Here is a 16,102-nt window from a genome sequence, read left to right on the forward strand (position 1 = left end):
TTCAAATTTCACGATAGTACTTGCGTTCAAACTCACTCATGTTGGTATTTGGTGGCTTTTTTTGTGTCGCGACAAAGAATCTATTCTTTTCGATGACTTGGTCAGTTTTGAAATTACTTCTGATTCTTTCCATTCGAACATTGAATTTGAATTAATCACAACGCTCAGGCTCCAACATATCCAAAATTCAAAGCTTGAAGCACAGATTACATCGCTGTGAGCAGGATTCGAACCTGCGCAGGGTACCCCTATTGGATTTCGAATCCAACGCCTTAACCTCTCGGCCATCACAGCTGCGCGTTTGTGGCCCATTTTCGTACTGAAACAATCGAATCCATGAAATATATAAGTTGATGTAAGAACAAATCGTCAAGATGCAATGATTTCACCAAATCCTTTGCAGAGACCCAACGAACGTCACCTTTTCAGGTTGACAGGCTTTCATCACAATCTGGATTCTGACACAGCTGAACTTGCGGGAACTTCGTTGAATTATAGAGTCACAAAATTTACACCACACGAAAACAAGTCATTTGCCTCATTGTGTCCGCACTTCCGATTGATATTGACTAAATTGTGAAGAACCCGGTCCCGAAGTGGATATGACGCTGAGTTTTAATAGACAATAGGTGCAGGAGTAGGCCATTCTGCCCTTCGAGCCCGCACCACCATTCATTATGATCATTGCTGATCATCCTCAATCAGTATCCTGTTCCTGCCTCATCCCCATAACCCTGGATTCTACTATCCTTGAGATCTCTGTCCAAATCTTTCTTGAAAGTATCCAGAGACTTGGCCTCCACAGCCTTCTGGCGCAGAGCATTCCAAACACCCATCTCTGGATGAAGAAGTTTCTCCTCAACTCTGTAATAAGTGGCCTCCCCCTTATTTTTAAAGTGTGTCCTCTGGTTCGCGACTCACCCATCAGCGGAAACATGTTTCTTGCCTCCAGAGTGTCTAATCCTTTAATAATCTTATACATCTTAATATTAATCTAAATATCATACCAGAAATGTCCATGTTAATTAAATAATCACTGGAGCACATTAGAGAAAAGATATAGGAATTAGAAAGAATGCAAAACCGATTTACAGAAATGGTTCCAGGAATGAAAGTCTGACATCAACTAATGAAGTTTTGTGTATAAGATTGACCGAAGATTTGGAGCTGTAAACCATTTTGAAGGAATCGCTTGCATTCCTTTTGTGGTTGTTCTGGCGTCATCAAGTCATTCAGCAATACGGCAATACAGCACGGAAAACGACCCTTCGGTTCAACTAGATCATGCTGGACAGATATCCTATATTAATCTGGTCCCATTTTCCAACATTTGGCCCATGTCCCTCTACATCCTTGTTACTGATCTTCCCATCCAGATGCCATTAAATCTTGCAGTTGGACCAGACTCCACCACATCAGACAGGCATGAAAAAGCTGCCCGTGAGGTCCTTTTAAATCTTTACCCTGTCAAATCGAATAAGCCTTTTCCTTTGGTTGGTGGAGTCCAGAACTAAAGGGCCTATGTTTAGAGTTAGAGCTGAAAGTTGTCCAAGGAACCTGAGAGTGGTGTATGCATGGAAAGAGCTGACGAGGAAATTGTGGAGACTGGTAACATTAAAGCATTTAAATGCCACCTGGATGATTCTATGAATAAGAAGTGTTTAGCGAAATATAGGCCTAGTGTTGGTAAATGGAAATAGTTTAGGTTAGGATATCTGGTCTGCATGGGCGAATTAGACTGAGGGGTATGTTTCCTTGCACAACATCAGTATGACTCTGTGACTGTATAAATGTAGAATAATCGAAAATTGTCGGTCTGGCACCTGGATTCTGACATAGCTGAACTTGCTGGAATAACTCTTCATTGAGTTATAGATTCACGGAATTGACACCACACTATAAGAAGTCCTTTGCCTCATTGCGTCTGCACTTCCAATCGACTTTGACTCAATTGTCAAGCACTTGGTCCCGAAACGTATATGCTGCTGAGTTTCATATTCAGCGCAATATGATATCAGAAACATCCACGCTAAGTACCAAAACACTGGACCACATTAGAGAAAAGATAAAGGAATTAGAAATAATACAGAACCGATTTACAGGAATGGTTGCAAAAATGAAACTCTTAAATTCTGATATCAGGTAAAGAACTTGTGAGTATAAGAGAGGAAGATTTGAAGATTGACCGAAGATTTGGAACTGGAAACCAATTTGACGGGAGTCATTTGCATTCATTTTGCGGTTGTTCTGGAGTCAGCATGTCATACGGCAATACAGCATGGAAAACTACCCTTCGATCCAACTTGACCATGCCGAACAGATATCCTAAATTAATCTGGTCGTATTTGTCAACACTTGGCCTACATCTCTCTAAACCCTTTTTACTCGTAAAACCATCCAGATATCATTAAATGTAGCAGTTGTGCGAGTCTCCATCATTTTCTCTGGCAGCTCATTCTAGACACATGTGAAAATGTTTCCCCATTAGTTCCCTTTTAAATCTTTACCCTGTAGTTTTAAACCTATGGTCTCTAGTTTTGGGTTCCCTCACATTGTCTGGTCACTCTATCCATTTCCTTCATGATTTAATAAATAGTAACTAATTGACTTTATCATACTTGGCAGGTGGGAAAGGTGCGTAGATTATTTCTTCACAGGGAACATCTTGAAAAGTATTTGATGTAGAAAGTCTAATGTACAGACTTGTAGAAATGCGCATTAGCGTCGTTTTTAATAAGTCATTGAAGTCTAGCAGCAGTTACAGAAATCTATTGTGAAAGCTCGAGAATGACAATCTTCCCAGTTGAAGGATTTTAGGGCACGAGAAAGAACTAATTTCCAATGTCTGGTAGGGCGGTTAGACCGCACTTGGAGTACAGTATGGGGATTTATAATCCTCAACTTAGGAAAGATGCTATTGTCGTACAGGGAATACCACGAATGTTCATTAGCCTTGACAACATAGATGGGTATTTCTCCTGTGAATTTCAATTGGGAAAATCTGGCCTTAATTTTTTTTTTACAGTTTCAGAACATGACGGGTCATCTCATCGAAAGTTGCAAAATATTTGAAGAGATAAACAGGATGGCGCATTTAAATTATGTTCCCTCATGAAGGAATCTAGAAGCAGGCAGACACAATTTTAAAATAAGGCATTGTGATTTATGACCACAATGAGGATTACTTGATTTTAGTCTAAGCTTTAAGAAGTCTTGCAATTCTCCTTTGCAGTGAGCTTTGAATATTCGGTCTTTGAGTGCCTTTAAAGTTGTGTTTGCTCGTTTTCCAATTAACAACCGTCTGAAACTTTATGTGGTTATGCCTGCACAAGGCTTCGGCATGTTCGAGCACCCGTGGTCAACTTAAATAGTAGAGCAGGCTTTCCAGAATAACTCGCCCACTCGTGCTCTTCTGTCTATTCCCTACTAACCTGCGGACACTCCAAAGATACTTCATTCAGAGTTAACAACTCCGTTGACAGCATTCTCTCTCTTTCAGAGTGGTGCAGAAAAGCACAGCAGGTCAAGCAGCATCCGAGGAGCAGGAAATTCAACGTTTCAGGCAAAAGCCCTTCATCAGGACTCCAGTATCTGCAGTTCTCAGTAAATATACAGACCACGTCTCATACGCTTAAAAACTGCCCTGCGGATAAGGGTCCAGAGTTCTGGTAACATTGATTGCATCACAAGACTCGTCACAGAATGTTGCCAAACAAGTCTATCTCTGCCCTTCCATAAGTTAACTATACTTCGGAGCGCATGTTGTCAGACGGAGATAAAGGAGCGATTGGACTGAAGACACAGTTCATAGAATCACAACATCGTTACGGCGGAAAACGGCGACATTCGATATGTCTTAGACCATAAGGTATAGAAGCAGAAATTACGAAATTAAACCCATTGGGTCTGCTCCTCCTTTCAATCATGGCTGATCAGTTTCTCAGTCCAAGTATCCTGCCTTCTCCCCAGAATCGTTGATTCACATTATTATTCATTAACCTGCCTCAGTCTTAAATATACTCAATGACCTGGCTTCTATAGCCTTCTGTGGCAATGAATTCCCTTGATTCACCACTCTCTGTCTGAAAAGATTTCTCCTTCACTCCGTTCAAAAACGTCTTCCCTTTACCCTAAAGCTACGCACTCGGGTACCAGTTTCTCCTAAAAATCCAACATCTATTCTGCCTTGGCCATTCTGTATTCTTTATCATTGAATGAGATACCCCCTCATTCTTCTAAACTCTATCCGGTATAGACGCAGAGTCATCAAACGTTCCTCATGTGTGAAGCTTTTCATTCCTGGGAACATTCTAGTGAACCTCCTCTGAAATGTGCCTGGTAGCGATTGTGAAATGAGAATTATTACCTCATGAATATCTCATGATTTTTCGCCGTAACTTTGCACACTATTTCTATCCATATCATTACCCAATGCCCTCTTGAATGCCTGAGTTGTTTTTGTTTCCAGGACATTTCCGCCTCGTGTATTCCATTCCCTAACGTCTCACTGTTGATTTTCAAAAAATCATTCACGGGATGATTATGTGACTGTCTAGGTCAGCGTTTATAATACATCCCTAGCTGCTCAGAGGACATTGAGTTTGAATGAGATGCATGTGGATCTGGCGTTATATTGTAGCTGATCCGCCACCCCAAATGACACTGGTGAATCAAATGATGAAATTATAACAGGTACCTCCACTCACCAGAGTGACAGCAGAATGGACATTGTCAGCATTGAAAATAAGGGTTACTTTAAAATATTGCACGAAATAATAAGTGAATTTGTGGACAGATGCCCGTGGAGTGAAGCAGACATTGAATGAATGTGTTTTTTTTTTGTGCATTTTTCAATCCTAAGTACAGCTTGCAAAAAGGTTATATTCTGAAGAAACTGGGAGTGCGCAACAAGAAAAGTAAGTCGTTCTGCATGCTAGCTCAGTTCATTCTTTCCTACTTTTAGTCACCGTCACAAGAACAAAATGTCAAACACGCCTATTGTCATAACTCAGACGTAGTGAGTGCGAAATAGCTCATTGAAGCATTTTATTCTATTCTTTTTCCTGCTCCTGAACTTCTCGTTCATGATGGTATAAAATTCTCTCACAATCTGAAGATGTGCAGATTAGCGGAACTGGCCATGTGACATTCCCCACAGTTTTCAAGTTTAGGTGCATTTGTCACGTGTAAATACAGGATAATTAGGTAGGAGAATGTGTTTGATTGGGTTACTCTTTGCAGCGATGGTGTGGACTTGTGGGGTCGAAGGACCTGGTTCCGCACTGTAATTATTCTATTTTAAAAAGTGCTAATTGAGGTTATGATTTTCGTGCACATATTCACCAAGACACCCCTTTAGGCAACTATAGATGGTGATCATGGGCCATCAAAGAGTAAAAGCTTGCATACGCACAGAGAATATACAACCTTTTTCAGGACAGCGGCAATATGCAGAGCATGTAGTAGAGTATTAAGACCATCAACAGCTACAGCATAGCATCGCCTGCTTGTGCTGGTAATATCCACCCTCCCGGATGATTTGAATAACTTCTTTGCATGGTTTGAGGCATGAAATGATGTGGAAGCTAGGAGGACCATCTCCCCTCCCAATGACTAGGTTTTGAGTCTTATCACGACTGACGTGAGGAAAACTCTATGCAGCGTCAACCGACATAAGCCTGCTGGTCCACATAACATCACATGCAGAATGACATCTTTAACATTTCCCTGAGTTGTATCATAGTTCCAACGTGCTTCAAGGCCCCTACCATCGTCCCTGTGCCGACGAAGTCTTCAGTATCTTGCCTCAATGGCTACTGCCCCGTTGCATTAACACTAAACATCATGAATTGTTTCGAGAGGCCCGTGATGAGGTATATTAGGACCCTGCTGCCCACCGCCCCAACCCACCTTCACTGGACACCCTGCAGTGTGCATTGTTCCAACCGCTCAACAGATGATGCTGTCTCCACCAGCCTGCATCTGGCCCTCACCCACCTGTTGAAGAAGGACACCTACATCAGATTACTGTTCATTAACTTCAGTTCTGCATTCAGCAGTATCATTCGTCAGCACCTGTATGGAAAGCTGAGTGCACTGCTCTTGAATACGTTCCTCTGTAACTGGACCCTAATGACTGGGACACCTGAGACAGCCCGGATTGGGAACGACATCTTCAAAATCATCAAACTGAGCACGGGGAAACCCCGGGGCTGTGTGCTCAGTCAACTGCTCTTCACGCTACTTTCATACGATTGAGCATTGATGTCCAATTGAAATTCTATTATTAACTTCAGTGTGGGTCTCAATCACAGGAATGAAGAGCAAGCATTCAGAAGATGCTGTGCTAACGGACTCGTGCACAGCCAACAACCTGTCTATGAACGTGGATAAAAGGACACGGACGGCAGTTAACGCTGTGAGCAGGATTCGAACCTGCGCAGGGAATTCCCCATTGGATTTCGAATCCAACGCCTTAACCTCTCGGCCATCACAGCTTCCGCAGCATCCACAATTTTCATAGTAAATGAACCCAAATCCATGAAACATATAAGTTGTTGGAAGAACAAATTGTCAGGACGCAATGATTTCACCAAATCCTTTGCAGAGACCCAGGCGAACGTCACCTTTTCAGGTTGACAGGCGCTCATCGCAACCTGGATTCTGACACAGCTGAACTTGCGGAAATGACACCACACGAAAACAAGTCATTTGCCTCATCGTATCCGCATTTCCGATCGATATTGACTAAATTGTCCAGCACCTGGTCCCGAAGTGGATATGCCGCTGAGTTTTAATATTCAGCGCAATATGATATCAGAAATGTCCATGAAAATTACCTAAACACTGGCGCCCATTAGAGAAAAGGTATAGAGTTTAGAAAGAATGCAGAACCGATTTACAGAAATGGTTCCAGGAATGAAACCCTTAAGTCCGGACATCAGCTAAAGAACTTGTGAGTTTAAGACAATAAGATTGACCGAAGATTTGGAGCTGGAAACCGTTTTGGCGGAATTCGATTGCATTCTATTTGTGGTTGTTCCCGAGTCATCAAATCACAGAGCAATACAGCACGGAAAGCGAACGTTCAGTCCAACTTGACCATGTTGTGCAGATATCCAAAATTAATCTGTTCTCATTTGTCCTACATCTCTCTAAATCCATGTTCCTCATATACCCATCCAGATACCATAAAGTCTTGAAGTTGTACCAGTCTCCACCACTTTCTCTGGCAGCTCATTCGAGACAGGCATGAAAAAGATGCCCCTTAGGTTCATTTTAAATCTTTACCCTCTCATTTTAAGCCTATGCTTCTAGTTTTGGATTCCCTCACCAGCGGGAAAAATACCTTCTAGACTCGATCTGTGCCCCTCATGATTTAATAAATAGCAACTATTTGACTTCACCATACTTGCCAGGTGGGAAAGAGTAGATTATTTTGTCGAAGGTAACAGCTTGAAAACTGATTGATGGAATGTCTGATGTAGACTTGTAGAAATGCATCTTCGCGTGGTTTTTAATAAGTCATTGATGTTTCGCAGCAGTTACAGAAATCTGCTGTGAACGCTGCAGAATGACAACCTTTCCAGGCGAAGGATTTTAGGGGACGAGAAAGAAGTCTTAGTTCCAATGTATGGTTGCCCGATTAGACCGGAGTTAGGATACAATCCTCAATTTAGGAAAGATACTATTGCCGTGTAAGGAATACCAAGAATGTTCATTAGGCTTGACACAATAGATGGGCGTTTGTCCTGTGAATTGAAATTGAGGAAATCCGGCCTTAATTTTCTACAGCTTCAAAACATGACAGGTAATCTCATCGAAAGTTGCAAAATATTTGAAGAGATAAACAGGATAGCGGAGTTAAATTGTGTTCCCTCATTAATGGATCTAGAAGCAGTCGAGTACAATTTTAAAATAAGGCATTGTGATTTATGACCATAATGAGGACTATTTGATTTTTGTCTAAGCCTTGAGAAGTTTTGCAATTTTCCACTACGGTGAGCTGTGGATATTCGGTCTTTGAGTGCCTTTAAGTTGTATCATGCCTTGCCTGGTACTGTAGTTAACTCATTCACATTAGGTGTATTTAATCAGTCCGTGGATAAGAATATGGATGATGATGCGATAGTGTGGGCTTAGAATAGTTCACATTGAGGGCCAAAGAGCCTGTTCTGCATTGTATTGTTCTATGTTCGATATTCGATACTAAGTCTAGATTCCTCGTTCGATACTCTGCAACCAGAGTGAAAACATCCAGCTACTCTCTCTCTATTCCTGTGAGAATTTTATGCATTTCAATCAGATTCTGTTCCATTTTTCTAACCTCAAGTGGATACATACCTAGCTGAGCCAGTCTATTCTTAAGTGACAATGCTGCCATTTCAAGTGCTCCTGTACTCCCTCTCTGGTAAGTGCATCCTCTGTAAGGCGGGGAGATCACAACTGTACGCAAAATTCCAGGTCTAGTTCTATATCTATATTTTCATTGACTGGTTTGCAAAGACACCCAGATCCTAAATGAAAGGCTATTTTTCCCAATATATAATATTTAAATAAGAAGCCACCTTTCTGTTTTCACATCAGTTTGCATAAATGCATACTTATTCACACTGTACTGCATCATCTTGCTTGCATGTGCAATGCTTCTAGAATGCCCTGATGCTTCCACTTATCTTCCTCACTCAAACCTCACTTAGTTTTATTTTGCAGCAATATACTGTTCATCAATGCATCAGCGAGAAAAAAATAGACAGTTTGATTCCATTCTGTTTTTGTTTGCCAACTAATTCAAATCGATATCAGAATATTCACCCAAATTTCAAATCTTTCAATTTTTGCAATTAACTTCTCCATGTGAGGCCTTATCAAAAGCATTGTTAAAATGCATGTCATAACCAGAGAATCATCTGTGATGACATTTCTTGCTCCTGAAGACAAAGAAGGAACAGAATGAATTGAAAGTGAAGGAACATGCTAGAATGTCCATATAAAACGAGCATCATATCGAAATTGGAGTATGAGTGAAAATGTGTCAGTGTACACTTGGAAGAAGGAATGAAGACACTAACTTAAATTAAGAGAGAGAAAGAAGTGCCAACGTGTTCAAATTAGCTCATATATCACTGAGTCATAATTATTCGGCATTGATAGATATTCGTGATGGCAGATTTGATAAACCACTTATTTTTAATGTTGTTCAGCATGGGAGAATTAATAAGCAGCAATTCAACGTCTATAAAATTTGGAGGTCTGAATGATTTTGCTGTGTGCAATTATGTGGAAATATGGTCAGTCATATCTAAATAAGATACTACGATTACCTTAACAATCCTGAACTATGATACAAAATGTTGTCATAGACATTCTTAGTATGAGCTGTGTTCACAATTTGTTCACCTTTCCAGATCAGCTGGCCTCTCAACTGGACTGTTCAGTGTCAGTGAACAGTTTTTAGTCTCTACCTTTCGCCAGATTTTGTCTTTGAAACTCCTATGTTGTTCTATTTCATCAGTTCGATGTTCTCCTCATCCATAGAATCCTGGTGTCGTAGTATGGAAACAGACCATTCGATCCAACTCGTCCACGCTGACCAGAAATCCCAATCCAATCTAGTCCCACCTGCCAGGACCTGGCCCATACCCCTCCAAATCCCTCCTTTTCATATACGCATCCAGGTGCCTTTTAAATGTTGCAATTTCACTCCCCTTCACCAGTTCCTCTGGCAGCTCATTCCAGACATATACCAGCCTCTGCGTGAAAACCTTGAGCCTTAGGGTCTCTTTGATATCTTTCCCCTTTTACCCTAAACCTATGCCCTCTAGTTCTGGACTCCACGACCCAGGGAAAAGACTTTGTTTATTTATCCTATCCATGACTCTCATAATTTTGTAAACCTCGATATGGTCAACCTTCAGCCTCTGACGCTCCAGGGAAAACTGCTCTAGCTTATTCAACCTCTCCCTATAGCTCAAATCCTCCAACCCTGGCAACTTCCTTGTTAATCCATCTGAACCCTTTCAAGTTTCACTACAGCTTTCCGATAGGAAGGAGATCAGAATTGCATGCAATATTCCAATAGTGGCCTAACTAATGTCCCGTACAGCCATAATCTGACCTCCCAACTTCTGTATTCAATACTCTGACCAATAAAAGAAAACATACTAAACACCTTCTTCACTATCCTATCTACCTGCCACTCCTCTTTCAAGGAGCTATGAACCTGCACTTCTAGGTTTCTTTGTTCAGCAACACTCCATAGGACCTTTGCATTCAATGTATAAGCCCGGCTAATATTTGCTTTCCCAAAATGCAGCAGCTCACATTTATCCAATTCCATCTGCCACTTCTCAGCCCATTGGTCCATCTGATCAAGATCCCGTTGTAATCTGAATTAACCTTCTTTGCTGTCCACTATGCCTCCAATTTTGGTGTCATCTGCATACTTACCAACTATACCTCTTTTGCTCACATCCAAATCATTTATATAAATGATGAAAAGTAGTGAATCCATGACCGATCCTTGTTGCACTCCATTGGTCACAGGCTTCCATTCTGAAAAACAACCCACCACCACCCTCTATCTTCTACCTTTGAGCCAGTCCTGTACCCAAATGGCTAGTATTTCCTGCACGAAGAAAGCTGGGTGACTGTTCGAAGGGGGGAAAGAAAAATCAGGGGAGGGATCCCCTGTGGCCGTTCCCCATGAAAAACATGTGTATACCGTTTTGGATATTGTTGAGGGGGACATCTTACCAGTCGTATGCAGTGGGGCCCAGTGGGGCTCTGGCACAGAGCCTGTCCCTGTTGCACAGAAGGGAAGGAGGGAAAGGAGGAGAGTGTTAGTCATTAGGGACTCAACATTTAGAGGCTCAGATAGAAGGTTTGTTGGGAGTGAACGAGACTCATGTTGCCTCGCAGGTGCTAGGGTCTGTGATGTCTCGATCGTATCTTTGGGGTCCTGAAGTGAGAGGGTGACCAGCCTCAAGTCATTGTCCATGTAAGTATCAACGACATAGGTAGAAAGAGGGACAGGGGTGTAAGGCAGAATGTCAGGGAGCTAGGGTGGAAGCTGAGAGCTAGAGCAAACAGACTTGTTATTTCTGGTTTGTTACCCGTACCACGTGATAGCGAGCCAATGAATAGGGAGAGATATCAGCTGAACACGTGGCTGCAAGTATGGTACAGGAGGGAGGGTTTCAGATACTTGGATAATTGGGGCTCAGTCTGGGGAAGGTGGGGCTTTTACAAGCAAGACGGTCTTCAATTGAACCAGAGGGGTACTAATAACCTGGGTGGGAAATTTGCTGGTGCTATTCGGTTGGATTTAAACTAGCTCCTGTATTCCTGATGAAGGGCTTTTGCCCGAAACATTGATTTTAGGTCATTCATTAAGAACAGGCAAGGTGATAAAAGAGGGGGAGGCGTGGCCTTGTTAGTCAAGGATATTATAACGGTGGCTGAGAGAACATTTGATGAGGACTCTTCGAGTGTGAGCTGAGGTTAGAGAAAGGAAAGGAGAGGTCACGCTGCTTGGAGTTTTTTATAGTCCTTCCCTGAGTTCCAGGGAGGTGGAAGAGAGGATTAGCAAAATTATTCTGGGTAGAAGTGAAAGGAACAGAGTGGTCATTGTGGGGGACTTTAACTTCCCCAACATTGACTGGAAATGCTCGAACTCCAGTACGTCAGATGGATCTGTTTTTGGCCAATGTGTACAGGAGGGTTTCCTAACACAGTATGTCGAAGGGCCGACAAGAGGGGAGGCCTTATTGGATCTGGTGCTTGGTAATGAACCAGGCCAGGTGTTTGATTTAGTTGTAGGTGAGCAATTTGAAGAGAGTGACCATAATTCAGTTACGTTTAGTTTAGCAATGGAAAGAGATAGGTACATGCCACAGGTCAAGAGTTATTGATGGGGCAAGGACAATTATAATGCGATTAGACAAGAATTAGGTTGCATTGAATGGGGTAGCAAAATGCAGGGGACGCAGACAATGGAAATGTGGAGCTTGTTTAAGGAACAGATATTGCATGTTCTTGATAGGTATGTCCCTTCAGGCAGGGAGGAAGTGATAAGGTAAGGGAAACGTGGTTTACAACAGAAATTGCATGCCTTTCTATGAAGAAGAAGGAGGCTTATTTGTTGGTGAGGTAACATGGTTCAGCTGAGGCAATGGAGAGTTACAGAGAAGCTAGGAAGTATTTAAAGAGAGTGTTAAGAAGAGCAAATAGAGGACACGAGCAGTCTTTAGCAAATAGAATAAAGGAGAACGCTAAAGCACTCGATAGGTATGTGAGGAACTAAAAGGCTGATTAGGGTAGGAATAAGGCCAGTCAAAGACAGAAGTGGGAAGTTGAGTGTGGACCCTGTGGAGATCGGAGAGTTGCTAAACTACCATTTCTCATCGGTTCTCACATAGGAAAAGGAGAATATTGTTGAGGAGAAGAATGAGATACGAGATATTAGACTAGAAAGGATCGAGTTTAGTTACGAACAGGTGTTATCAATTCTAGAAGGAGTGAAAGTAGGCAAGTCCACTGGGCTGGATGGAATTTATCCAAGGACTCTCTGGGAAGCTAGGGAGGAGATAGCAGAGCCTTTGGCTTTGACATTTGAGTCGTCATTGTCTACAAATTTGGTACCAGAGGACTGGAGGATTGCAAATATGGTGCCCTTGTTCAAGAAGGGCAGTAGCAATGACCCAGGTAATCATAGACCCGTGAGCCATACGTCTGTTGTAGGAAAGGCTTTGGAAAGGATTTTCAGAGATCAGATTTATAATCATCTAGCAAGCAACAATTTGATTTCAGATAGTGAACATGGTTTTGTCAAGAGCAGGTCGTGTCTCACAAACCACATTGACTTTTTTGAGAAGGTGACCAAGCATGTAGATGAGGATAGGGCAGTTGATGTGGCATACATGGACTTCAGTAAAGCCTTTGATAATGTTCCACATGGTAGGCTGTTGGAGAAACTGCAGAGGCATGGAATTGAGGGCGATTTAGCAGATTGGATTAGAAACTGGCTTTCTGAAAGAAGGCAGCAAGTGGCAGTTGATGGAAAATATTCAGCCTGGAGTCTCGTTACTAGTGGTGTGCCACAAGGATCTGTTTTAGAACCACTGCTGTTTGTCATTTTTATAAATGACTTAGGCAGAGGCATAGGTGGATGGATTAGTAAATTTGAAGATGACACTAAAGTCGGTGGAGTAGTGGACAGTGTGGAAGAATGTTACAGGTTGTAGGGGGACTTGAATAAACTGCAGAATTGGGCTGAGAGATGGCAAATGGAGTTCAATGCAGCTAAATGTGAGGTGATGCACTTTGGGAAGAATAACAGGAAGGCAGAGTACTGGGTAGATGGAAAGATTCTTGGTAGTGTGGATGTGCCGAGGGATCTTGGAGTCCATGTACATAGATCCCTGAAAGTTGCCACCCAGGTTGATCGTGCTGTTAAGAAGGCATATGGTGTGTTAGGTTTCATTGGTAGAGGGATTGAATTCCAGAGCCACAATATCATGCTGCAATATACAAAATGCTGATGCGCCCACACTTGGAATACTGTGTACAGTTCTGGTCCCCAGATTTCGGGAAGGAGGTGGAGGCATTGGAAAAGATGCAGAGGAGATTGACCAGGATGTTGCCTGGTCTAGAGGAAAGGTCTTATGAGGAAAGGCTAAGAGATTTGAACCTGTTCTCATTGCCAAGAAGAAGGCGAAGAGGGAATTTGATAGAGACATACAAGATGATCAGAGGATTAGATGGGGTAGACAGTGAAAGTCTTTTTCCTAGGATGATGACATCAGCGTGCACAAAGGGGCATGACTACAAATTGCGGGGTGATAGATTTAAGACAGATGTCAGCGGCAGGTTCTTTACGCAGAGAGTGGTAAGGGCATGGAATGCCCTACCTGCTAATGTAGCCAACTCAGCCACATTAGAGAGATAAGCCTTAGATAAGCCTGTTCTGCGCTGTACAATTCTATACATGGAATATATAGAACATAGAACAATGAGATCTAACCTTACTAACCAGTCTCCCATGGGGAAACTTGTCAAATGCCTTACTGAAATCCATACAGATCACGTCCACTGTGTTGCCCTCATCAACCAAGTTTGCGAGACATGATACTAATTTAACCAATCGTCCTGCTTTCCTTCCTTTCCTAACCTTTTTGAACACCTTGCACTCAGGGGTAATTAACAATCAATACTACCACTTTAGGGGCTAGGTGTATGTTGACTTTTTAAACCTTCAACTTGTCGGCACGTTTTCAATTCTTTGAGAACTGTTGGAGAATTTCCTACAGTTCTTCTCTTTTGTATAACAGCTCGAACTATTGATTGTATGCATGGCTGCTTCTGATGTAGACTCACATTACTCCTTTGAAGATGGGAGAGACAAAACATGGAAAATTATGGAAATGCTGAGCAGATCTGGCAGATTTTTTTATAATTCTAATGGAAGGATACCAGTTTAAAAGTGTAACTCTCTTTTGGATTCATGATGTTGTCAGTGCTGCTGTGTATTTTCAGCAGCTGTAGATCAAATTTGTGTAAAGCTGAAGGATGGCCATTGATTTTTTTTCTGTTGTAGGTTGGACGCAGCCTGGCACCAGTAGCCTTCGGAGCAATCTAACCGACCACCCCTCGCTCTTTGTGTGTGGGAATACACACAGGGTGATAATTTAGTTTTTCTGACATTTTTCCATTTAAAATTTCTAAACGTTCTTCTGTAATATGCGAATATTTGTTTCCCTAAACATTTCCTTTTCTTATACTCTTGTTGTTTCCTGGCGGATATAATTTTCAACTGAGCAATCAGTTTAAAATTCAACTAATTTTCATATGTGCTATATTTGCAGCTCATAAATCGTGGCATGTGTAGTAATTGCACTATTATCTGTTGTTTCGAAGACGATCCTTTGGCACCTGCAGAATCGACGTATTACCCACAAATTATTGACCGTATGTCTGAAGGCGCTCTGGGACATCTCAAATTCGTGACAATGGAAGCAATTCCTCTCTTCCAGAACTGCTAAAGAGCTGGAATCGTGAAACTTGTCGATACGTTTCAGGGTCGAGAATGTGGTGCTGGAAAAGCACAACAGGTCAGGCAGCACCCGAGGGGCAGGAGAATTGACGTTTCAGGCAGAAGCCCTTCCTGATGAAAGGCCTCTGCCCTAAACATCGATTCCAGTGCTGCCTGATCTGCTGTGCTTTTCCAGCATCACACTCTCGTCTCTGATCTCCAGCATCTGCAGTCCTCACTTTCTCTTGTACATTTCAGGTTCTATATGTCACATTGTTTCAACTGAGCTCATTCTCTCTCATTCAGCTTCTATGTCTTTGTCCACCCTCGGGATTCTGGACCTGAATCATTCTCTGGAATTTAAACTAAAAGACCCTCTCGGGTAGGTCAATGTAATCATTTTTTTTTCGATGTGATTGTTTAATTTTATGAAAATTAGAGCAGCAAATACCGCTAGTAACTTGCTGTTATCGCGTTAAAAATCCCTGCCAGATATTATAAGACCGGGATAAAGCAAGGACAGTTATTTTCAGATGAAAATTTATGTTCAAATATCCCATGAAGTTTCATGTCAGCACAACTCCCTTGAAACATGACAAAAATATAAAGCGATATACACGACTTGAATTTCTCAACCTTTCGAAAGACTACTATGAGTAGTCGTGGCCGAGTGGTTAAGGCGATGGACTAGAAATCCATTGGGGTCTCCCCGCGCAGGTTCGAATCCTGCCGACTACGGTAATTAATTGCTGTTTTTAACTAGTTGTACTTTATTCCATGTCTTTCTGACTCAAAAACTTATTTCATTGTGATTCATTTTCACAATCACTTTGGTTCTGTGTTCAATTAGCATTAGTAACCGAAACTGGTAACTTTTCAAATCACACTTCAGGCTAAGGTCTTTCAGACGCTGGAAGTCGGCACTATGCCGAGAATTTAATTATGTTTTGACAGGTGCTGATTTTCGGTAAGACGACCAAGTACCAGCAGGTACAGTTATATGGAAATGTAGATCTGTATTGGGAATATAGCCAAGTGCACAGAGCCAGATCTCTTTTCAGAATGAGCCAG

General features: G+C 42.0%; 3 non-coding genes across 3 annotated transcripts; 1 reads left to right on the forward strand and 2 right to left on the reverse strand.

Annotated features, from left to right (window-relative positions):
- Positions 1 to 212: 212 nt before the first annotated feature.
- trnas-cga (transfer RNA serine (anticodon CGA)) lies at positions 213 to 294 on the reverse strand. Its single transcript has one exon. It is a non-coding gene; the product is annotated as a tRNA-Ser (tRNA).
- A 6,120-nt stretch (positions 295 to 6,414) lies between these two features.
- trnas-cga (transfer RNA serine (anticodon CGA)) lies at positions 6,415 to 6,497 on the reverse strand. The gene has a single exon. It is a non-coding gene; the product is annotated as a tRNA-Ser (tRNA).
- A 9,190-nt stretch (positions 6,498 to 15,687) lies between these two features.
- Positions 15,688 to 15,769, forward strand: trnas-aga (transfer RNA serine (anticodon AGA)). The gene has a single exon. It is a non-coding gene; the product is annotated as a tRNA-Ser (tRNA).
- The last annotated feature ends 333 nt before the right edge of the window (positions 15,770 to 16,102 follow it).

This window comes from Chiloscyllium punctatum, chromosome 30, assembly GCF_047496795.1.
Source record: "Chiloscyllium punctatum isolate Juve2018m chromosome 30, sChiPun1.3, whole genome shotgun sequence".
Taxonomy (NCBI): domain Eukaryota; kingdom Metazoa; phylum Chordata; class Chondrichthyes; order Orectolobiformes; family Hemiscylliidae; genus Chiloscyllium; species Chiloscyllium punctatum.